General features: G+C 40.4%; 1 protein-coding gene across 2 annotated transcripts in view; it reads right to left on the reverse strand.

Moving 5' to 3' along the window:
* TAF3 (TATA-box binding protein associated factor 3) overlaps positions 1-26,596 on the reverse strand; it is a 124,249-nt gene that overhangs the window by 31,622 nt on the left and 66,031 nt on the right. The window lies entirely within an intron of this gene.

Consider the following 26,596-nt stretch of genomic DNA (forward strand, 5'->3'; position numbering starts at 1 on the left):
GCCACCTAATAGCTTCTCACAGGTCTACTTGGAAGTAAAGTGTGGCATCGGCTCTGTCTTGCATCAGCCACTTTCACATCTGGCATGTGCCCTCATGTCAGCGTAACGTTAAACCCATGAGCAAAGCATATGAGATTAGAGCTCACTTTGTGGTGCAGGTTCAAAGTGACGGTTCTACCTAAATATGTCCTGATTATTTCTTACTGCAGTTGTTGGGACTACAATAACATAAACCTGCTTCACTTTAAACAAAGAGAGAGAGGTTGAAGCATTTCTTGCTGTAGCAAAGTGGACTGCAAAGCATATATTGAAATAAAATTCACTGGAATTAGCTGTCTTGCCTATGTATCACACAATCTTGACTGCAGATTAACTACTAGGAAAGTGTCTTCTCAAACATGGTTTGTTTTTCCTCAAGCAGCACAGTCCAAAGGTTCAAGCTGTGATACCATACCAAGGGCTTGATGCACACAAACATTGCCGATTATGATTATATAGGAACATTGCAGCATTGCATGTGTTCATGTTGGTTTGGATCAGGAGCACACCTTTGAAATGCATCTCCCCATATTCCCGCTTACTCTTGTTTTGTTTGCACCATGGAGCAATCCTGGAGTCCATATGTTGGCTTCCTGCTATAGTGAAGCCGAAATACATACTCCAGTTGCAAGTGGACATTCAGGCTATGATATAAAAAACCCAACTTTTGAAAATTAGATAAACCTGAAATATTCACAGTGAAGACATCAGGTACTAACTGTTTCAAGCCAGCATGGACAGCACCTGTGTGACTACTCTGATTTTCATTTACTATAAATCATTTTTTCCCCTACGTATAACACCATCTTCAGTCCTACACATGTGACATTATGGTGCAGAGAAAGGAGAAAATTCACTTCAGAGCTCCCAGAAAATCCACAGCAGGTTTGAGAAGAGAACCTCTGATCTCCCCAACCAGAGCCAAGCACTTTATCCTCTTGGATACACTTCCTCACTTTCAAAATGGAATTATCCAAGCAGGAAAAAGGATTCTTAGTCTGGAATAAGAACGAGCACATCGATGTTAACCTGACATATTTATATTTGCCATAATTACATCATTACACCTCCGCTAGATAACATTCCTCACTTCACTTTACCCCATGTCTCTATTTACCCACCTGCAAAAACGCATGACATTTTGCCTAGTGGATTTTCTGTGAAAAGATATCAAGTGCCCTAAGATTCTCACATGAAATATGTAGTAAAAACCATTTATTATGACAGTGGATAAAACCCAATTTCTTAATGAGCAGGTGGTTTTAAAGAAGCAAATACCAAGAAACTTACAATATTACACTAACACCATTTAAAGCTGTGTATTCTAAAATATCTCTTTTCAAGGCGTTTATTTTCAGGTTTTCTGTGCTGGTGTTCTCTACTGTAATGTGTCAATGCTCTGATTTAGAGAGTTGAGTCAAGAGCCCTGGGCTGCAGCACAAATCTTGCCAGCATCACAAATTAAGTAAAATGAGCTAGCAACTCTGGCTTTTGCCAGGGCCCAGAGGATTTACAGCAGCCAGCCCAGAGAGGAGACTTTGCCTGAGGATAGAGTCTTAGCCTTCCGTGAAAAACAGAAATGTTAGGGAGTTAGGTTTTGCCTGGCTGGGCACTGACATTAAATTTTTTAAACTGCAAAGTTAGAGTATAACTGAGAAATCACTGTGGACCGAGTCTGCACCTGCTATGGGGGGGGGGGGAAAAAATCTGCTTCCAGATCATGGAAGTCATTTCAATCTCCATTTAAGCTGTGCAGAAATCAGCTGCCTTCATCTGCTCAAAATGGTTTTGGAGATGAAGAATTAGCATTTGTCAGATGTCATACAGCACCAGTTGCTACTGAGCAATTCCCTCCTAACCCCATTCAACCTAGTTCATAGTTGAGTTTTCATTTAAAATTTTAAACAGTGATAAAATTTAAAACAAGCACTTTAAAATCTTGATATAGAGCAAGTCTTTTGCCTCTGCTACAAGATGAAAAGCATAGCCAAATTCAAACATTAGCAAAGACAAGGTTTGATCACGCAGGCTTTAGAGATAGCAATGTAAACCACTTTAAATATAAAAAAACGGGGACAAAAAAGAGTTAATAAAGTGGAAGAGAAACTACTGCAGCAAACAGTAAAAAAATTACATTTAGTAGAAAAATCACAAGATTTCTATCCAGTGTCTGCTTAAACCCATACATGCTATACTGTAACAGCCACACTGTTATATTGTGTCTCACAGAAGTGCACCACAATATTTGGTATTTATGTAACTCCTTCCCATCCCAAGGTGCTTCTCATGTTTTACCTACTCAGGATTGCAGAAAACCAGCAGCTGTGGGATCAAAGGCGAAAAAGCAATTTCAGAGGAGGTTTGGAGAACAGGGACTGGAGTTTTGTACAATAATAAAAAAAAAAAAGAGCAATGCTTATTTTTTTTTTTTTAGTAAGGCCAAGTAAAGTTTGCACCAAGCTCACAAAGTTTCTGTGATCTTGTGTGGAGATGCCAGGGAAGGGCAGGAAAGGTTAAAGTGCAGTTTGTAGAGGTGAGACTAGAAATCGGGGTGTCTTGGCTCCAGCTTTCATGCACATTCCTGCAAGCCACAAAGACAACTTAGTAAGGAAGCAGAAGCATTACCATCCCTTTAATATGGACTTGGATTCCCCAAAACATCTGGAAAAAATTGCCTGGGTCAGTCCTGAACAATCCAGGGACTAAGGAAGTTCACGAGCACTTAACTACTGACACACATTCACCACTTTTCAGACACGCTCAGATGACAATCTGGAATCCTATCGTAGTCAAATGAAACCCAAATTTCTCTTGGAACAACGCCACGGTCTGATCCTCAGTGAGGACTGGTTTTCTGCCAGGCAGCAGCTCTCAAACCTGAGCCACCACAGCTGCGGCCACGGTAGAAAACAATAAAGCACTTTTTTTTCGGGGGGAGTTTAATTAGAGAAAGTGAAATCTCTGTCTTACATTCAAAAGTTACAGGGCCTTTTTGCTCCAGAAAGATTCACACTGGAGCAGGAACCAAATATGGGAAAACAGCAGCTTTTAAGCGTAATCTGTTGGCAATGAGCATTTAAAACCACGCAGCCACTTTTTCACCTTTGTCCATCTCATTTGCCACCCAGCACTTCTTGATGCGCAATCCTTTGTGCAGAGGATTGCTTTTTAGCTCTCTTTACTGCCATCTCTCCCTATCTTTGGCCACCTTATTAATGATCCGGCTCTTGAGTTAGCATCTATAGGTCAAATGGGTATCACCTCGGCCATCTGCCCTAATAACTCTCCCCTGTAATGAAAGGAGACTCGAGCTGGTTGGGAGGTTTCTCAAGATAACAGATACATTTTTTTTCTTTTGGTTGTTGTTAGAGAAGTCAGTGCTGAATCAATATTAATGCTCACATTACAGAGGAATTGTTTATTATGTCAGCCGGCCCCATGTGCAGAGCCCGGGTTCAGATGATGCCCAGGTTACAGCAGGGATGGGTTCAGCATTGCAGAGCAGCCCCAAAGGTGAATTTGTCCAACGATGAATAAAACCAGCTGACAGCTGTTAGCATGCTGCCACTGAGAAAAGTGTTTGTTAAGACAGAATTTCTTACTGGAGCATATTAGGATGTGCAACACTGCCTGTGTCTGTGGAACGAGGCAAGTTTGGCACTTTCACAAAAGGATGATTCTGACATTTAATAGAGGAAGGAGTCCACTCTTCTCTTGACACGGGGCTGCAGTTTGATCTTGGGCAAGTCACACTACGTACTGTTGTCTTCTCATCTGACAAGCAATGATAATTTCATCTCGCAGAGGCGCTGTAAAAGCTGAACTTGATAAATATGTAGCTCCTCGAGACCTCTGGACAGAAAGCATTAGAATCCCAAATGCAAGCTGTGGAGATCTGTCACTATTTCAAATACTGGAAAACTTCTTAAGCTGAATTTAGGCAAGAAACCAAGACTCTTGCACCTTTTTAACAAAAAACCCACTAAAGCACAAAATTTCTTTCTTTGTACATCTCTGCACAGCAGGGACTCCAAAACCAGAGGCTTATTGAATATATACCTTCTTAATTTGGCCATGGCTAGGTTTCAGGACAGCAATACTTGACACTTCAGTAATGAACTTCCAAGTTTACGATGATGCGAGGAACTATTTGTCCCTAAAACCAACACAGAGCTCTGAAGAATAGGAATTCTGTCTTTATTGCAGAAAAAGAAGTGCAATCACCCATATCACACTATCACACCTCATCAGAGGTGGTTGCACACACTGCTCTTTCAACAACAGGTCAGATAAAAATGAAGGCAGGAAAAGACAGATTAAAAACTCTTCTGATTGAAGAGAAACTCACCAACGTATACACATGGCTGAAGCAAGAAAACCTGACACACACGCATATATAAAATTGTCTTCATCTTGGTCGTTACCACACTTTTTACTTGGTACCTTCAGAGACAGCAGCTTAAACACTTAGAGCAAGACGATGTCCTAGTGAACATGGACTAGATAGAGACAGACAAGATCTCTGCTCAGCTCTTGACCCTGCCAAAAACTGCCTGTTGGCCGGTATTTAATTTAAGCCAAGTTCCAGTCTCTCCACTGAAAACTGGATTAACATTTCCCTCTGTAACAGGGTGGATAAAACTACCTGGCTAAGACCTGGAGATCTAAGAATAACTCAGTATTTCTTAGGTACAATATGAAGCAGATTAAGACATGCTGGCCTAAAGACAGACACCACTTGGTGAAGAAAGCACTCCATGATGTCAGTAACAGTAGCATCTGACCTTCAATGCAAAGGCTGACACACTAATGGCACAAAGCTCTGGCAGGTAACAGTTCCTGTAGAAACCAACTCTTGTTATTATAATAACACAAGATTTTGGCATTTGGTATTCAATATTAACTTTAATATGCCAGGTAAACAGTATCAGCAATCACAGCAAACCCACTAAGGATAGAATTCTTAATGAGCAGATGTTTACATGTACCTCATACACGTGTATTTTCAGCACATTTCTTCCATAACACTGAATTGGAACATTTTATTTTCTAATAGAATGCAAAATGGCCAAATACAGACCTAGCAGAAGACCATGCACTTATTTCATGAACAGTTCTCATACCAAGTCTCTGGACTCTTTTGTATTGGATGGTATCAAGTACCTAAGTATGGAAGTTCAAGAATTTTAAGGAAAATTAGGACATATAAAAGGAAACAGTGTGGTAGTGCCTGAACTGAAATCCCCAATCCACCCTTCTTTTCAAGCATATCCTGAAGATTTTATGCACAAACATGCTCAGCTTCTCAAATGAAGAAAAGAAGCTATCATTCCACAGCATATGAAACTTTTTAAGGGAAAAAAAACACCCAAAATTTTCCTGCAGACTTCCAAAATAATTTTCCTTTTGTCTAGATAAAGAATAAGATTAAGCCAAAGATATCTTTTGGACAATTTTAAGTCGCTAAGTCAAGAGCTTAATATCCCTATCATATCCTAATAGGAGGGGGCTTTTGACTTCTGTTAAAAGTGAAAGGATTTTTTCTTACACCATGACAGGTTTTATCTCTTTAACTTGTAATAACAATGGCCTTTTCCCAAAACAAACAGAAACTGTGCTTGTAGTCCATAAAGGAAATTAATGGAAGAGCAACAAAATTCAATCCTGATATCCTACAGGCCAATATCCTGATACTCTAATGCAAAATGAACACACTAAGATACGTGAAATACATTTTGAACCTAAAATGCCAGATGTTATATAGATATATGCATGTGTATATGTATGCTTTTTATATATATAATTTCTCTGCCACATACGAACACAATCAATCACTGATGTGACTTGTTTACCCAACAGGCAAGACACCAACAGGTTTCTCTTTTACTGTATAAAGGAGATCAACCAACCTATTACCAAACCCTGACATTTTCCAATGGACACTTTTCTGTGGGAAGAGAGCTGGTAAGTAAGCACCACCAAGGAGCACATCTTCCATGTCTCTCAAATTTTTCCACTGATATTGCCAGTGAGTTCATTCCAGTACCTTCTCAGTACATTCTAAAATGCAGAAACCACAAATACATTACAAAAAGAGCTTTCATACAAAAAGAGCTTTCAGGTGTGGCTAGTGATAGCGCATACAGAACCGAAAAATTGAAGAGGATGTAAGGGATGCTTGAAGGTAAGCATCAAGACTTGGTCACATCGGAAAATTTTGGACCAAATGGCTGGGTGGTGATTTCAACAATCAATATGAGCCAGAACTGAACTTGAAGGTGTTCCATAGGACTTAAAGACTTCGTGTATACATTTATCACTCCCATTTATTATACACTCCCATATTAGTCATTAACCTGTCCAAGAAGCTACAAGTGGTCAATACCCCCCACCTCCCTCCACCTCCAATGACAAAATACATTCATCCACCTTGAAATATGGATGATAGCAATAATCTGGGTCAGGACTCACAAATTTCCAGACCAATTCAGGTACTTCTCTACCCCACTGAACAACTGCTTCACACTCTTGATTAGGCATTTCTTGGTATGAAATAAATGGAAATAAACTTTTGAAAGACAGCATAAGAATAAGATATCAATAGTTTGCCAGAAACAAACCACAACTGCTAAAGCTGTAGTTCTACATCACAGCACTGCTTTAAGAAGAAAAAGTACCATTCTCTTGTCACGGTAAAAGCTTTTATGCAGAATGGGGAACGAATCAAAATAAGAAAGAGTATTTGTTCAAACTCAAATCACCAATCTGGTCCATCATGACACTACTCAAACTTCTGGGCTTGGACAAGCCAGAGGAAAATCCTGCACCTCCTTTAATATATCATCATCTTGTCCCTTCTCCATTGTGAAGTGATTTAACAGGCTAACTGGGATGGAAATATACCTGGGTGTGGAAGGAAAAGAAAAAAAAAAAAAAAGAAGAGAAAGTACTTCTCTGTCCAGTTGGCAAAATAAAATGACCACCTCAAGATGATGCAAGCCTAAGGGTGTGGGAAAGAAGAGGAGAGAGGTGCAGAGCATCCCTCCAGGCATCAGATCTTGGCTTAGAGTAAAATGTGCAACTTTGGCTTCTAGTGCTGCTTTAGAATACGGGATGCAATGAGAATAACACTTTTAACACTCAGCACTAGAAGGACATAGATTGTTAGAGCGAGTCCAGAGGAAGCTACGAAGATGGTCGGAGGGCTGAAGCACCTCCCCTATAAGAACAGCTGTTGGGATTGTTCAGTCGAGTGAAGAGAAGGCTCTCGGGAGACCTCATAGCAGCCTTCCAGCACTTAAAGGGGGCCACAGGAAAGACGGGGAGGGGCTCTTTAAGAGGGAGTGCAGAGACAGGATGAGGAAATACGGGTTTTAGCTGAAAGAGAGGAGATTTAGATCAGATATTAGGAAGAACTTTTTTCCTGTGAGGGTGGTGAGGCATGGGAAAAAGAGAAATTGTGGATAACCCATCTCTGAAGGTGTTCAAGTTCAGGCTGGATGAGCAACCTTATCCAGTGGAAAGTGTCCCTGATCTCTAAGGTCCCTTCCAACCCAAACCATTCCATGACTCTACGACTTTATCGTGGCTTAAGGTACAATGTGCAACTTTGGCTTCTAGTGCTGCTTTAGAACACAGGATGCAATGAGAATAAAACTTTTAAATAGTTACTAGTGGCAGTTCTCACACTAATACTTTTTAAGAATATGCAATGTTTATGAAGCCGACCTACGGAGGACTCTTAACAGGACACACCCAGCTTCCTGCTGAAGACAGGAAAAACAGCATTGGCAGATTATTATCAACTAGGCTCACAATCTCTCTCTGACCTGACAAAGTATCAGTCCAGCATTTGTGCTGCAAGCAAAAAAACATCTAACTACAAAGACGAAGCCTTTATTTTCACTTTTGACTTTTTAATAGTGGCTCAACTATATTTGTAGATCACACATACATACATGAATAAATGCATGTGCATGGCAGTGCTATGCTAATGTGTCTGGAACTGTTGTGCAGACTTTGGATGGAAAGTAAAAACAACCACAGAATCATCTTTAGGCAGTGACTGAGAGAGAAGGAGGTTTGTGAGAACCAGCCAGCTCCCCATCAGCAGGGAAGCACTGGTTCAGTCACTTTGGTGTTGCTCTGAATTACCTGTGATTGAGTCTCTCCTCTGAAATCTGCAGAACAGAGCGTGACGTAAAAACCACCGTGTTTGATCAAAACATACAGCGGAGACAGAAAACCTCCATAACAAAATTTGGACAGATCTGCGTGCTTTTTATTACACTTTTTGCTCCCTCTGGAGTGTAAGATCCTTAACAGAACAGGGAACTTGCCCTGAAGTACATGTACAGGTGTAGATATTTTCTCTTTAAAGGAACATTCTGACTTCTAAAAAATGAAATTATTAGCAAAGACAAGGTAATTAGGCAATGACAATTCATAGAGTACAGCCAATCAATAATACAGTACATTAGCAAGACTGACAGAGGGGTGAAGCTGATACATTATAAATGGCTCTATACTGACCTGTAAAAATGCAGCGTTTCCCTAACATTCGGCACAATAAAAAACTAAAATGCTATATAAGCAAGCCAACCTGAAATGACACCTAGTATTATAAATGGCCTAATCTATATGTTAATACTGTTGTATCACATAACTGCAGCAAGACTAAGATAACAATATGACTTTGGGGTTTCTATGGCTACATCCTGGGCTAGCGTGCCTGAAAGGGCTTGCTGCTGACACCACACAAGCTTTCTGAGTGCTTCTCTTTGGTTATTTATGATATGATTTATGATAACGACAACATCTCCTATTTTCTCCCCTCGTCAGATACAATAAATTGCCATCGTTAATCACCGTTCTTGCTTCAGCTCTGATTACAATAGTATAATAGGGCCTAGCTATGGTAATACTGAGTATTAAGGTGTTTTTTCCCCCTCCTTTAAAGAAATATGCACAAGTAGATCTTTGTACCTGATGTCAGTACCTGTAGTAATTTAACAATCTTCCTGGAAGTATTTCTGGATGAAAATGTCTGTTACAACTAATGTTTGGCACCTCTACTCTTGCAAAGATCGAATTTATGATTTAAAGACTCAAAATCCATGTCATATTACCTATATCTAACAATCCTCAAATATAATACTAGGGGTTTATATGTATTTTTCTTGACAAAAGGAAAGCAGATGGTCAGTCTTTTCACTTTGCACCTCTCCATCTAATGTTCCTGGCTAAGATTTCCAACCCAGCTTTTCAAGTATCATAGATCTTTCTAAAAACAAAACCGCTGAACCTATATAAACAGCTGGAAAGATTTTACAGTGCTTTTCCTTTTATATATTATAGTCTTACATAAGAAAATATACTGTTCTACCTTCAATAAAATCCTGTGCTAAAAACCTCCACACTTTCACAAATATTTCAAGAAGCAACTATTTATACCTCCTAGCAGAGGAACAAACTAGATATTTATTCCATTGGGCTACCTGTGCTTCTGCAAGACTAATAATTTTTACCTGGTATTGCAAATCTGTGAAGGTCTCAAGCACATTCTGCAACCTACTGCATTCAGGTACTTGGATTTGGAAGTGGTAAAATACTTAATCAATATGATTATTTAATATCTTATTTTGCAACTGAGCTAAAGAACTCCAGAAATGGTTTAGGCATAATTGTCCTGTAGACATCACATATTTTTTTTACCATATTACCTCAGACCTCTCCCTTTCTTCCAAAAAGTTCTAAATTTATACCCCCAAAGCTTTGCTTTCTGTGTAACACACCCATGACAGAAGCACTCAGACAGACATGATGGTACGATGTGGTGCTTTGGATTATACGAATAAGCATATTTCTATTTATATTGTTTCTATAAATAGCTAACATGCCCTTCAGCCCAGCAATAATTAGCAACTCAACTTCTTACTGGTTTTGTGGCAAAGACAGAAGAGATGGGAGGGGAGACGGTGGCCACACTGATCAGCATAGGGGTGACGTTTTAATGTGTAAGTCGCAGCATGGAAGAAATGGGACAGTGGTCTCCTATTGAATGATTCATTCTTCTTGAAGTTCAGAGGATAAGCACGGATACTGCTGGGCTAGGTGTGGCACAAAATCCACATGGAGATGGAACACCTCTGTAAGGTGAGGTCTGCAATCAGCTCTGATTACCCGTGTCTGCCTGTGTCTTGCTTTACTCCCTCAAAAGTAAACAGGAGCTATTTTGAGTATTAATCTGTTATATACTTGTGCATATGATGGAGCCTCAGCAAAAACACATTACCAGAAGGAATCCTTGGCTCAACGCAACTTAAAGACCATCATCACTCTTGTTATGCAGGACAAAGACGCAACTTTGCCATCGTAAAAACGCTGTGAGTGTTTATATCACCTTCAAATAACTTTTTACTTCAACGACTCATATGGCCATTAATTGCCTTTCCTCTCCTCTTCCAATTGCACATTACTTGCAATTGAAAGGGCATGTTCCAAACCAAATGATAAGCTGCTCAGGGCAAGAACCGTATCTGTATTTTTCAAAGTGCTTTGGTTACTTCTGGGCACTATAAAAAAAAATCCCAAATAACAGAGCACGTATTTAGAGACTTCCATCCATCTGATTGTCTTCATTGGATAAGAAAGGAAAATGAAGTATGCACTTAGCAATAAAAAAATATTTTATAAAAATGAGAAAGACTGGGGAAGGGAGAAGCTGATTTTCAATACACAAATTGAGATGTATAAAAATGCCAACCAGACCCTGTGCTCTAGAACAAACTGGAAAACATCTATCTATGCTGTTAGGCAAACCCCTAGTCTGCAGTATCTATCCATTGGAGCACAAATGAACATAAGTCATTGAAATACAATAATTAAAAAACATAATAAAAAATAATGAAGCTGCCACTGCCTGGAAACTCCCACTATTATAAAAAGAGCTACTATAACTTGGAAGTTAAAAAGGCAGGTGCTCATCCTCTCTCTTAACATATGTACCATACCCAGAAGTGTTTACCAAATATTCCAGCTGTTGGGAATGAGTGTATCAGTTCATTTCTTTAAGGATACCAGCAGCAATTAAGAATGCTTTTGCCATCCAGAGCAGCATGTTTATTCAAACAGTTGATAACTCAGAAATACAAATGCAGTTCCAGCTTAAAACTCTGAACAGCATCCGAAGTCTTCATGAATATGTGCTGACAATGCACACCTCAGGACTTCAGTGAGCTGAATCGGTAGTGGTGAGTTTTAGTTCATACATGAAACCCCACATTTACTGGGAAGAATTTGGAGATATAATATGAATCCTATAACAAATACAATCTTCTTGATCTAGCAGAGAAGGAAATCACTGATGATAAGGTTTTAATAAAGCTTGACAAGCCTCAAAATTAAATTTGCTGAGAAGGGTTCACCCCCGAAACAGATACTTTCAAGCGGTCTTCACGAAAGGAGCCAAGGAAAGACTTAAAGAGAGTAAAATGTTTATTTTAAGAGTTTTTTTTCTTACAGCTACAAATCCAATTAGTGAGACTCTCTGTCTTTCAGCCTCTCTCTTTTATTCTGCATAGGAGCACATGTGTGTCCCTGGTTCTCCCTGTAACCCTGTCTGCAAAAGGTGCCCATCGGCAGGGAGAAAACTAATCAGGGCAGAGCGATCACCCATACCTCCAGACAGCAGCACTTCCCAGGCGGCACTCAGCAGCCATTTGAAACCGGATCGGACAGCCTGATGCTAAGGAGGGTTCAAAATGCTGCTGTCAGCACCACTGGAAAAAAAAGTGCTACGAGAGCATGGGGTGACTGTGCTGAGTAATAATTCTGCAGGCAACTTCCCACTCCAGCGAGAAGCTCAATTCAAGAGGCCGTAGGAAAATTTAAACTACATCCAATTTAAAACCTCTGGTTTTTTTCCAGTGACCTTATAATTTTTCAGGGACAGCCGCTAAAATCTATTGCTCCTTTCTGTAGGACGTCATGGATCACAGCAACATCTTCAAATAAATCTCACTTCCCAGAGCTCAGAGGCTAAAAACAGAGCAAAGGAGTCTGTCAGATACTCTCACTACACAAGAGCTTTTTAGGGCGACAACTGGAAAGACCTCATGGTCTTTTGCAAAGCCATACCCAGGAAACAATCCTACACTTCTGCAGTTGCTTCAAGCCTTTGTAGGACAAATAAGCAAGCAAAACACAGCGCAAAAAAAACCCCAAAACAAACCAGAGGAAAAGAATAAAAGAGAGATTCAGTGATATCAGAGTCCTGCATGTGTGCTAGGAGAGATGGGCACAGAGGTGCAGTGATTGTGATACTCTCCTCTTGGTATTGTTCGCAATGGATGCAAAATAATGGAGGATGTTTTGGTGGAAACATCAGGCAAGTTCCAAAATATTGTCTCTGTTTAGAAATAAAAAAAAATCACAGCTCTGACAACAACCTCAAAGCAAATGTTGTGTGATGCTGTGCTTAATGCTCAACTCGCTGTGAAGTACGCAGCAGCCTTCATTTTGATGCAGGGTCTGCCCCAGTGCTCTCAATGACCTTGACAAAATTCTTAAAACAAAAACCAAAACCAAAAAAACATGCAAAACCCCTTCAGGACCTTAGGCTCTAAAGCTATTTTAGAATTAGCTTTGAATAATTGTCCCACAACAGGAGTTTTCTTGATTAATTGCTTAAGATAAGGCCTTCTTTTCCTTGCTGGCCTCCAGTGACTCCCTCTACTTCCCACAATCACTTTTGTCTCAGTCTCCTGTTCACTGGGAATGGCTCAGAGAAAAATCAGAGATACACCAACTCCATTACCTGAGGATTAGGCACAAGATAACCCTATGTATTCCATTACTGACCATTATTTGAGTAATTATTCAATCGTGTTTAGGTCATGTGAAAGATGCACTAATTGTTTTGCAAAGCCTGCCTGAGCTTTATATCTAAGGGATGCAACTCATGTCCTTTAACAAAACAAAAATGATGTGCTGATTGCAAAGGAAAATGAGAAGTGGTTTTGTATTGAACACTGTTTTTTTAAAAACAGAAACTTAATTAGGCTTAACTAACTAGAAGTTAAGGATCTATTTCGATCAAGTTTCCGCACAAACTGTATTCTGTAACTACTTGATTACAGAAATTTTGCAGGATATTGCTTTTCCATCTGAATTATTTAAAAAAATGATATTCAGCCATTAGTTTTCTAGCACTTTATGAGATAAGGATCCTGAATATAGCGAAAGCACAGACAGTGGAGAAACAAAGAGCGAGGAACCAGCAGGCTTAATTCAAACAAGAAACTTGTGCACACACATCAGTACGAGACTCAGAGGGCTTGATACCCTGATTTAAACTGAATTAATGTCTTTTAGCTAAGTAATATTTTTCTTGGACACATGGGAGAAATGAAAAAAGCATATGAAAACAAATTTAGCAAAGGAATTGGCTTCAGTAGGCAGTTTTACGTAACACTAACTTTCCACTCAAGACATTAAAAAAAAAATCCTTCATTTTAGAGTTGTCGGATTCTCATGCAATCTTCCTGTTTCATGGACCCGAGACTGGTACACTACCAGGTGACTCCCTGCTAAGAGGGAACTGCAATTCCCAAGAACACCAGCCAATGCTCTACAACGACTGTTGAATAAGCCACAAACTAAAGTCAATCTCTTAATCTTGAGATACAAAACTTCCCTTAACTACTACAGGCAGCTAAAGCCATTACAGCCAATGGAAAATTAATCTGTAACTTTTTGATCATCTTCTTCTTGCCACACTTGGTAAGCCCATGTTCTTAAAACCATCACCATCAAATAAAACCCACAGCTTTTACTTTTAAAAGCTCATCAACCTTCCAGCTTCAGTAGATGTCACGTAATAACTCGTATAAGCTATTTTCTAGACATGGTTCCCTGTAATTCTAAGTGCCATCCTGGTAGATGGATATAACCAGCCCCTGTCAGCACCTGGAGGAGTAGTTTGGTAATTTTTAACCTTCATTGTTTGACTGTCTTCTGGCTCTTGACTAACGCAGATAAAGCTCCCATTAACTCAGATTTTTACCACCTTTGTCTTCATGAATTTTGGGGGGTGGAGGGGAGATTTATCCATGGGAGTGAGCATGGACTCTTGGTAATTCTCAGGATTCAGGCAGAACGAAGCGCACTCAGCTGTTGCGAGAGAGCTCCTTCCAAGCTAGGATTAAATCCAGTGGTAGGGAAGCTTGGGTTTTAATGGATAAATTGTTGCAGAGTACACTCAGCCAAACACCTTTGCTGATGAACAGGACTTGAAATTCGTTGGGGAGGGGATTATCTTCCTGCTATGGCATGTAATTTTTAAGAACACCCCCCTATTAATCTAGTTACATGCCAAATAGTAAGCAGCAGTTTGACCCAAATCCTATTAGCAACAACAATCTGTCGTTACCTCCTCTCCCCAAAATGAAATATGCTCTGGGATGCGTTACAGAGAAATAAATTGAAATACGGGAGGTTTTCTGCATTAATTCCTCCACCTCCCAATTCAAATTGTAAATTCACGGGGCAGGGACCTGAATTATGTTTGTAAAGCACTACCTTCACCCACACTGCTGCATGAATAAATCATGAATATAATCAACAATGAAGATTTTATTTCCCATTTCTTTGTTTCTTCTTTTTGTTCTGATTCTCTGTTTCCCCTTATCCTTGTATTTTCCTCCTTTTGTTTGGCCTTCACTGTCTGTCCCTTCCAAAACCCAGAAAGTATTAGTTTTTTCTGCATTACAGCTTTTTTTGCCTTTTCCCTGCCCCTCATTCTAAGCTTTCTCTTTTGCTAACATCTAGCCGAAAGATAAAAACCAGAAGGAAGAACACATTTTCTTTTTGTGTCACTCAGGATATTTTTCTGAAGGAGGCTGGTGCCCAAAGACAAGACTGAAGCAATGGGTAAAGGACAGGACATCCAGGAAGCCCACGAAACACTGAACTGTAAGATGTACTGAGAAGAGGGAGAGGAGATAGAGGAATTACTCTAAATAAGTATTTCAGGGGCAGAATCATTGAATCATAGAATGGTTTGCGTTGGAAGGGACCTTAAAGCCCAGCCAGTTCCAGGCTCATGCCACAGACAGGACAAACGATCAGATTGCTCATTGCTTCATCCAACCTGGTCTTGAACACCCCCAGAGATGAGGCAACCAGAACTCCTCTGGCAACCTGTGCCGGTGCCTCACCACCTTCACAGGAAAAAAAATTCTTCCTAATATCTAATCTGAATCTCCCTTCTTTCATTTTAAAACCATTCTCCCTCATCCTGTCACCGCACTCCCTGGAAAAGACCCCCTCCCCAGCTTTCCATGACACAAAGGAAGATGTTGTGAACACATGGTCAAAGGGGCTGTGGAACAAGCCAGATGCAAACGGGCAGCAATCACTTGCTACTTGGGTTTCTCCACTATACGATGCAAAATCCTGCAAGTTCTGGTCTTTGAAGGCTCGTTTAGGGAGAGTCTCTTCACTCCTCAGTTCTTCCATCTCACACCTGTCACTGCAGATGCTGTGGCTTCATTTCTCATGCACATCCAGAAAAATAAAAAATGCCTGCGGATATCCTTAGATAAGAAGCTGTTCAGTTGTGATGTATCTCAGCAGTTATTAAAAAGTAATTACACCTCATATTCTCATGAAGCATTCATTACTTTCAGAAGGGATTATACAGCTAACTTTTAGATGTATAATTTTTGCAGATCCCGCTTTATTATTCTTATGTTACAGCAGAAACCAGGAATAGCTGAAGAACTCCAGTCTGGTCCCTATGTTACAGATTTTCTTGCTTAAAACGGTGAATTCAGTGTCACCACGCCAAAACCACAAGAATTTATCTGTCTAGCACACTGCGGCCAAGATGAATTAGCTTACGACCTCTTGGGTTTTTCTGGTTTCTAATATAATGCTCACAAGGATGAAGTTGCTTGCAATGATGGGCAGCTTGAGACACAGGCTACCAAAACTGTCTACTAGAGAATACCTTTGAGGGTGGTCGCACGTTACCCTTGCTTCAAGCACAGCCATATTTGACATTTGTCCCAGAGCATCCAGTGACTGTGCAGCTGCAGGGTATATCAGTTCAGAGAGCTAAAGGAAAAGCCAAATTCTCCAGTCCGTCCTTCCTGAAAAAAACAACTCTTAGCCTAATCAACTTGTTTATCCAACTCAAAGGGGAGTAGAAGAAACAACGAGCCAGCTCCTCTTGGGAGCATCCCACAGCTACAGTGGATAAACCTTCCAGCAAGCACATAGTAACCCACATCAGACATGGGGCTATCAGTTCTCTGACTTAAAAGAATGGCACATGATGAAAACATAACGTTCAAGGTCAGTATAACACAGTATACACACACAATTTCTGTTGCTAACTCTAGTTTTTGTATTTTAGTAGACCTAAGAACCCTTTCAGGTGAGACGGGACTTCCTTATCTTCGCTTAAGGGTAGATACAGACACCTGTAATACAGCCTCTTGCTGCAGATGGAGATCCACGTTCAGGAGCAGACTTATTCAGATCTCTTACTTTGCAGTAGAATTCTTTTTCCTGCTGGGGCAGGGGATTCATTTATTTTTCCTGACTGGCATCTTTGACTCAGCAGACATCACTCCTCAGTTTACCTTCTAAATTTTAGTTTGTTTTCCTCTCTTTACACCATAGCATTCCCTAACAAAGTGGGAGGAGGAAAACCCTTTCCTATCTCTCTTCCACCGAGAACTGACATTGCTCTGAGTTGAAAGACAGAGTTTTCAGATAATGTCTAGAAATCTTTCTCAAAAATGAAATATCACTGAAATGTACAGAAAGAACCTGCCACCACTTCTTTTGCAGGGAGCTAAAGAGCCTTTAACAAAGAATTTCAGATCCACAAATATTTGACTTTGTTTCAAGTGCTCGATAAGTCCCTGGCAGACATTAAGTTCAAAATTTCTGAGCTTTTGCCCCCTCTTCCACCATTTCTGGGCTAGAGAAACAAACACCAAGTGTTGGTGCACTCGGTATACACCCAGGAACTCATTAAGTTCAATCAAAATGACCTCCAGAACTGTGGGATGAAGTAACAAGAAAAATAAAGCATCAGGAATTTTAATACAGTAACTACTTGCTTCCCTTCACCATGAATTCTTTATGGGTCTCTAAGATACACCTACCATGGGACAAGTATCTTGTGTCCTGGCTATTAAAGGTCTCCTGCAAAAACCTAAAGTTTACTCATCTGTCTGCACAGAAAGCTGCTTAAAAAATCTAAGTGTCTCACAGGGATCAAGAAATCTAACCATAAAATTTGTGAACAAGAAGGACACCTTCTTAAACCTCTAAGTAAGAAAGGTGTTGTCAGGACTTGCTCCTCTGCCTTCTGCAAATTAGAAAAGAAAAACCCCAGTCAGTTATGATCAAAAGTACAAGGAACTGGGAGGAGAAAAGACAGGTAACTATTTTAGCCAGGACACCTGAGAAACTGTAAATACATTATTTCCATTTTCAATACACAACCCGTGCAACAGAATATTACCCTTGACATATCCCAGACACGCTGAATGACAGAGTGGCAAAAAATATCATTTATCATAAGCACTGTGATTAATGAGCTCTATGGCTGCTCAAGAATAGCAGGTATTTAGAGACACAAGATACCTGATTCAGAATAAAAGTCTAAATTCATTCTCAGGAATCATATTTTTGCCAAGCCGCTGTTTGGGGAATTTTCTATTATCAAAATCAGATATTTCAGGACAACCTGCTCATGCCACAGGTACGTATTTTTACAGGCTCTTTATCCACAGACGGCAAACAATCTGCACAAACAAAATCAGCTGTCTCATCTTGCAGAGGGAATCACAGAATCATAGAATGCTTGGAATTGGAAGGGACCTTAAAGCCCATCCTGTTCTCTGCCGTGGGCAGGGACACCTTCCACCGGATCAGGTCGCTCATAACCACATCCAACGTGGCCTTGAACACCTCCACGGATGGGGCATCCACACCTTCTCTGGACAACTTGTGCTAGTGTCTCACCACCCTCATGGGAAAATATTTCTTTCTGATATCTAACCTAAATCTCCTCTCTTTCTGCTTAAAACCACTACCCCTTGTCCTATCACCGCACTCCCTGAAAAAACAAACAGCGCTCAGAATGGACAAGATACTGGTGGCAGGGCTGAAGATTCAAAGATGAGTTTGAATATCTAACATAGAACATATCACCTCTGCATAAGAGAAGGTGCGATTTGGCTAATCAGATTTTTTTATACGGTCAGAAGGAGAAAGAATCCATGTCTTACTCCTTGGATTAGGGGACACATCTCAAAAAAAGTCAAATGTTAGTGTTTGTTCACTTGCAGTGCAATCCTGCATCTCCTTAGGACAGACAAGTTCCTCCTGCTGCTGAAAGAAACCATAAACAGTGGTTCTTCTTGCAATCCCTTAGCTTAGCTACTTTGGTCACCGGGCTATGACTGACCATTACTTTGTGGCTGCTGCTCCATTCAGAAAAGGTACAGTTTTTAACTTTAAAATATATTGCAAAAGGATGGCGAGGTTGTAACAACCACTTTAGTACCACGTCCTTTTCCCTGCCTTCACCCCCCCTCCCCCAGCATGGATTAGGATGGGGAGAGGGATGAATTATCTCTGGAGAACTATAAAAGATAGAATTGATTTTTGGTAAGAACTCCAAGGAAGTTCTTAATACCGCCTTATCTTTGTGAGTAATACAGAAATGTTCCTCCGCTGAGTGAGCGCCTATCTTCGAAGCTATCCTTGACAATGTTATCTCTACAGAAAAGCAGCTTTGAAGGATAGAAAATAATATAGGCTCCCCATTGGTTGAAAAGGAGTTGTGTCAAAACTTGTAATACAGAGTTTAGGTTCTACACTAGGTATTTCCACAACTTAGGAGAATTCAACAAGTTCGCTGCTGTGACGCTAGCGTGAGGCCAAGATAAGAGTTGCCCATCTCGCATAATGAAATGCAATAACTGTGATGCACTTTAGGCCACCTGCACAAACCTAATGATGTGACATCACCAAAATTCACAGCCTAGCACGTTAATATTTTTATTACACTGTGAATTTGTGAAGCTTCTTTAAATCTTAAAGTAAGTTTTTAAAATCCATCATCTTAAAGCATTTCTTGAAGAAAGGCAGAGAGGTCCAGGTTTAGAAGTGGAAACCATCTCCTATTAGTCTAGTAAGAACAGACAGAAACAATAGATGTGGTTTTGGACATACAAGCTATTTGCCATGACCTTGGGGGCCTGAGTGTTTTTTTGTTTTGCTTTATTTTCCTGATCACAGCAGGAGGTCTACAAGGAGATATTACCTCCTCCTACAAACTGTCTGATCCTGGCTCCAACATTATGCACACAAATATCGGACTGTCCCACCCCTAATCATTTCAAGTAGTCTCGCTCCCCAGCTTCTAACCATTTATGTCAAACGATTGATTTTCTGAGAAAGAAAAGCCTGTGATTCAAAAGCTCTTGTTTCTAAAACAGGCTCATTTAAATGTGCACAAATCTCTGAATCATAGAATCATAGAATAGTTTGGGTTGGAAGGGACCTTAAAGACTATCTAGTTCCAACCCCCCTGCCATGGGCAGGGACACCTCCCACTGGATCAGGCTGCCCAAGGCCCCATCCAACCTGGCCTTGAACACCTCCAGGGATGGGGCAGCCACCACTGCTCTGGGCAACCTGCGCCAGTGCCTCACCACCCTCATCGTGAAGAAATTCCTCCTTACATCTAGTCTGAATCTGCTCCTGTCCAGTTTATACCCATTGCCTCTAGTCCTATCACTACAAGCCTTTGTAAACAGTCTCTCCCCAGCTTTCCTGTAGCTCCCCTTCAGGTACTGGAAGCCCCCTTCAAGTACTGAACATCATCTTCTTGTCAGTCTGGGGCTCTGCTTATGTATAAAACCTTCCTCTTTCTTTTCAGGCCTTGACAACTAGCAAGGAGAATACATATAGAAAGCATCCTGCAGGTCCTCTAAAAACAATCCTCTGCTGCAGCCGAGCAGTCTCTCCTGAGAAAAAGCCTTTTTGGTCATCCACCGAAGCCAGCAATTCTGTTCTTCGGACTCCCAGGATTTCTGTTATCTGATGGAATATTTAAGCAGAGACTTCATTCCCCTGGCAGAGCGCCGACAGCTCAGCCACTCCACTCCGGTGTTCAATGAGCTCTTGTGTTCTAGTACAGAAGAAATGCGATTTTCTGCCCAGCTGGAAAATGATACTTCTTCCTAGCATAGAGATTTGCACCCTACTCTAACCTGTCTAAATAGGTCACAGTCACATTTTCACACCACTACCAACATATCCCTTCAGAAAATGCAAAGGCTTATTGCATCCAGGGCAAAGACTATCTAACGTGGAATACAGCAGACTTTCTCCTTAGCAAGGAAAAATAAATAAATCAAACTAAGCAACACACTGCATCTCTCTATAAAACCTCTTCCTCTGATCCAGTGGGTTGGAATAGCCTGCCTGCATCTCTTCTTCTCATCAACTTTCCCATTTCAAGTAGATTTGAAGGCGCTGCTCTGCCAGTGACCAGCTCGGCACTGCTTGACAAGATGCAGCTTTGCGCCTTACTCCCACCCTCTATCAAATGGGGATTATTGATATTTTTCCCCGAGTGCTTTAAGCTCTCGGAGTGTACCACGAAGCCTTATTTACTCATTTGCCTGCCCCAAATGAAACAAGCTCTGTTAATCTTACCAGACAGGAAGCTATAGTGTTACTGTTCTACATGGCACAAGCCTGCCAAAAATACGGAAATATCAAAAAATATTAGGAGTTTAAGGTCCAGTGAGATGTCATGAGGACACAAAAAGTGTGATACGTCATTTCAGTTAATTTTCTTCTTCCGATGTCTTCTGTGCATGCTTTTCTTACACCACTTTATCAGTCAAACACAGCAATTAAGCACTGCTGAACATGTAATTCAGAAGCACACGCTGTTCCCAGCTATCCTGGTGTAAAGCTGGACTAAGCTTAAAAAAGCCAAGACAGTTAAAACCTGCATGTGAGTGGACTGAAATTTTCAGTGTCAAAATACATTTGAGGTAAAACGAATCAAAACATGGGAGAAAGGGAATGCTCAGCATTGATTTTTCCAACAAGGCATTTACAGGCACTCAAAACACGATCTCCACTTCAAACATAAAATAGTCATTGTGCTGATTTGTTACAATACGACTCGCTAACGTATTTGATTCCACATTATCTGGAACTCCTAGTTATCCGAGGTCTCATCTTCTTAATGGAAGGGACTGTACAAAAGCGGAGCACTCACTTTAACACACAATATATTATCTATACAAATTGGTACTCATTCAACAGACAAACTTAAAAACCAAATTATGGTTGACTATCAATTTGATACCTCTGCCGCAGAAACACTACTTAAAGCCTGATAGCTTTTAACGACATTTCTTGGCATTATAAAATACTGGACCTTGACTGTGTCCTAGAACTCAGTTGGAAAGCTCCAACCAGAAGAAATTTTTTGCTTGTTGATTGTTACAACTGAGACCATACCAAATATTAAATAAATATTGTATTATGGGCTATGATATCAATATTATAAAAATGTTTGTTGGCACAATACTTCACTGCTGTGTCAAAAGCAAAGATTCCTGCTGAAGCATCACAGTGGGTATCTCAAAGCACACGATTGGGAGGAAAATTTCACAGGCAACCCTGCGCCTAAGACACCAATCCAGCAGGCAGTGAATTTCAACTTTTATCTTTGCTTCACAACAGACGCCTCTAAACTAAGTTGCCTGCAAAATAAATCCAGTTTCCCCTTGCCTCAATTTCCTCAATTTTAGAGACTGCAGAAGCTACTTGAGAACCATGAATTAAAACTCAAACATGGAAACACACGTTTGCCAAACACGCACATGTGTAAGTATGCAGAAATGCAAATTGCTTTTCCATTCCAACAGACTTTCTGCATTTTACAAAGTCAGATGATAGAGGTATTACTATTTACTCAGATATTTCTACATGGTAGCAAATAACACTTCCTAGAACACATGGGGTTTTGCCTTCAGCATGGATATTTTTGAACTCAGGGGCATATTCTCAACAGCGCTTTAGCAACCGAGAAATAACAAACCCAATAACTTTCAGTAGAAATGCTATGTTATATTTCTTAGGCACTAAGAAGAACCTACCTTAATTTGCCAACTCTTTCAATTAAAACTCATTAGAACTTCTAACTTGCAATCAAAATTCTGTAATAAAATGGTAACCCCCACATCTCATTCTACAGCTTTTCATCACGATATAAGCTGGATCCCAGCTGGATAGCATCAGACACGCTATTAACAACACAGCACACTGTACAGTTTACCAAATAAAAATTCAAGTCCACAGTCCAGTGACAGATATTTGGATGCTACCGGGCAGTTCATGTTATAAACAGAGGCATTTCTCTTGAAAGTTCAATAAGGTTGAAAGCCAAAACAGTGATACGGCATCAGGGATTTATCATCTAATAATAAAAGAGTGTTTGTTCCTCTGGATCTGCTCCTAACAAGCGGAGTCTCATGTGGAAAGAGCAGGTTCTGTAGGCATGCAGCTTTTCAATTGCACTCCTTATTGTATGCTTTATATTAAAGAAAGCAATTTAACTTTTGAGGACAAGAAAATTATCTTGAAACCAAAGTCCTGCCTAAGCTCAAGGCCAAGCTAGAAAAGAACTTGTAAAACTATTAAAAGGTCTTCAATTATTACTATAGCTGGAATACTCACAACAGCTATAACTCAGGGTGTCTACACATTTTAATTATAACCCACATTCTCAGCAGGTTATAGCCTTCCCTATCATGCTAAAATTTATCAGGTCTGGCCTGTCACAGCCTTTTTTAAAAAAACCAAACAGTTTAGAACATGTTGTTCACTCCTATTCAAATTATGGTAAAGTAGAGCAAAAGTAACTGCAGTTCCGCAGCCCCACAGGTGACAGAGCAGAGGTGGAAACCACTGGAGCAACCTCTCTTAATGGTGCTTTGGAGGTTTTTTTTCAAAAACTAGGAATGGCATCATTGAAGCCACCCATGTAAATCCCATAAAGTATAAAACAATGAAAGCAAGAATCTATATGGCTGTCAAACCAATGTGAAACTGAGGGGGTACCGTGCTCCAAGAAGCTGTGTTGCACCAGGCATTTATGTGAATTAATTGGCCCTGCTTCCACAAGTACAAATGAGACTTCCTACATAAACAGTTCAGGGCTATTAGTTCTTTGCCTCATTCCTTATCAAGCAAAAGCAAACAAACCTGGACTCTGCAGAAATCATAGCATGGTTTGAGTTGGAAGGGATCTTGAAGGTCAACTAGCTTCAAACCTCCTGCCATGGAAGGGACACTTCCCACTAGATCAAACATCTTCTGGACCTCTATTTTCTACTTATGGACTTTCCTACAGTAGTAAACCCCTTTCCCCAACCACGCAAGCTTTGATGCAAGGCACAACTCTGGTCATGTATGGACCAGACCAATCTGCTTGTGTGCAGCCAAATTTAATCCTATGTATTATTTTTTCTTTTAAATATCCAACAAATTTCACATACAACCATCCTGAGACTGTCAGGGATGCCTGCTAAGATCTGAAAGACTGGAAGCACTTTGATTCAAGTTATATATCATTGGCCATGCAGATGAGCCCAATCGATGATCTGCTTGTTGTGTATGTCCTGCTAGAATTGAAAAAACAATCTGCTGCCCGCTACTCTACAACAGCACCTCTGGGGAATACTTGAAAAGTCAGAGTGGGCTGAATGACTTGCCCTGGCCAAGGCATCTCGCTCCCACTGTTTTCTTTTCCTAGGTCTGCTCAGAAATGAACAGGGATTTCCTGTGCACCCAGGGCGGGCTGCAAGGGTGCAGTCAGCTTTAAACTAGGAAGCATTGGACAAACCAGGCGTACACAGACTGCTTGTGCAGAGCTTCAGCAGTAGCTTCACTTACACGGCATACACTGTTTAAATTTTACTGTGCTTCTAAAATGCTCCTCTAGGCCCTGAAATATTCAATGTAAAGTATAACATTACAAGTGAATAAAATTAAAGGAGAAAAGAATTCCATATATGCACAAGAATGAGTACCTACAAAACTATACATCAATGACTAAAATAGCTATTAGGTGCCTGGATGCAAATATCAAGCAAAATGACTATATTCTAGTTTTGTAGATCCAGATTTGCTGAATTAAACTCCAGGAAATCACTGCTCTGAGTGTATAACCTTTCTATAATTCCATGATTCCTGTTTACAGAGTTCTGATAAGTCAAATATTAATGATACCATGCATGTGAGGAAAAAGTTTTAACACACTCACACGTTAAGATTCCATGTCCAACCTCACCCCTGGTATTTCCTGAACTTATTTGAGCTTAACAAGTATAATCTTACATGTCTCAACATCTAAGAGAATGATCTAACGTAACAGTAGCTTTGAATTTATGATTGCTTTTATTAAAGAAGCATCTTGCAGACCCTGGCTAACAACAGAACTCCATTGTGGCAGACGCTGTCCAGACTTAACCTGAGAAGCCCTCAGTCAGAACAGTTTACAAATCAAATACGGAAGACATACCCAAGATGAAGAAAGGGAAATATTACTGTAATAATACTGATTTATGCAGGAAGTGACCTACCTAAGGTCACAAAGTAAGACTGACCTTGATCTTCCGAATCTCAGTCCACTGCACTAATTGCAAAACTGTTCTTCATCTTCCTCCTGAGATGAGGAATTGGCACAGCAAGGCTGATGCTGCACCAGGAGAGCGCAGGACTGTGGTTGGGCAGGGCAACGAAGCAGTTTTTCAGCTGCAGACAACAGTCATAAGTTTAAGGACGGGAAGACTTCTCCCTTTGCCATTTTGTCTAAATTTTTTTGTCTGGAAAACAGAGCCCCAATGGCCTATGTGGGCTTTCAAGCAACTTTCTAAATGAGGTATAATATCTTCCTTGGTGGACTAAAAAGTTTTATTGCCACACAATACTCAAAACTTACCACTACAGCGCCCCTTCTGCATCCTCTGTGTCCAGGAAATTTATCATATACCATCGTTATACCACTCAGCAGCAAGTTCTTTATACATCTAATATCCTATTTGTTTGCAGGCTATACTGGTGTACTAAGTGCATTTTTTTAGCATTACATCACACTAAGCTGTTACAACACCCATTTCACAGGTGAACAAACTGAGATTAAATGATATAAGGAGACTGATTGCTGTATCAGCCAAAAGCTCAACACAAATTCAAAGGGCTCTTGAATTAAGACTCTTTAATCCCAATAATGAACTTGCAAGATGTGCAGAGAAACCTGTTAAAAATGTAGTTAACAGGATCCATGACACAGAAAACAGTCATTACAAAAGATAAGTGGTCCAAGCTCTTCAACTTTCACTGGCTGAAGCTGATGCTGAAGAACAGTAAAATGGGCCACGGTTATGCTAGCACAGATGTAGCCACCTCTACAGTGGCTCTTTAAGTCCCTTGGATGCTGATATGGTATTTGTAGTGAAAACAGACAATACTAAGGTATTTTAGGTCAGTCCTAAGGAATTTAAGCACGGGTTTACTTATGGTATCACTAGGAAGTTCTACATATTTAAGCTGCAAATGTAAATCATCATTACTATCATTAAACCATAAGCATCCCCATGTCCTTTCAGTAGGCACAGTCTGAAAACATGCAGAGCTTGGAAGCCGACAGGTGTCCTTGTTAGTTTATTTTCATCTCCATCTCCCTGAAAGAAAGCAAAAAGCTCCCATTCTAGGCTAGCATGGGATCAATTAAGAGTGTATTTCAATTGAATAGAAGCCTAGCTTTCCTTGAGAACTATATGGGCTGTGTATTCGCTGATGAGATTTCTCCCTCATGTGACTCTTCAGCAAAGGTGCCTTGTGTGTACATGGGAGCTGGAGAGACTTAGACATCAAAATTCAATTGCTGGGCCAAGTTTTTCCTGAAGATAATTTTTAGGCACCTTTAAACTTTTAATTTAAAATGTTAAAACCAAATAAGAGGTCTTACTCTTCAAACACATTCCATGCTAAAAGAGCATTTATAGGGTTACAACTAAGGAAACAAACACATTTATAGGGCTGCAAGAGAAAAGCAACCTGAGCTTCTGCAAGAAGTGAAAAGCATGAGTGGGCAGGGACGTGAATATAAAGGAAGTTTCAGGCAGTTTTTGCATTGCCTACATATTCTGACTTCTGATTTTTCTGCCCATCAAATGGTAACACAAAGAGACTCAACAAGTAAAGCTCATCAGGGATTGAAATCACCGCAGGAAAAAAACCCCTGAAAATACAGGATTGTTATCTGTCTGAGCAGCTTGACTGGAAGAAGCTGCCACGGGGGAGAAGAAAGAACCACCGTGATTTGGAACCCAGAGCAAGCAACACTAGTACTTTCAAACTGCAGCTGGTTTGCCAGCCACACACCTCACTCAAACAGGAAGGTAGTGGGATATGCCTCCTGTTACTGGGACTAAAC

This window comes from Cuculus canorus, chromosome 1 (genome assembly GCF_017976375.1).
Source record: "Cuculus canorus isolate bCucCan1 chromosome 1, bCucCan1.pri, whole genome shotgun sequence".
In the NCBI taxonomy this organism is placed as follows: domain Eukaryota; kingdom Metazoa; phylum Chordata; class Aves; order Cuculiformes; family Cuculidae; genus Cuculus; species Cuculus canorus.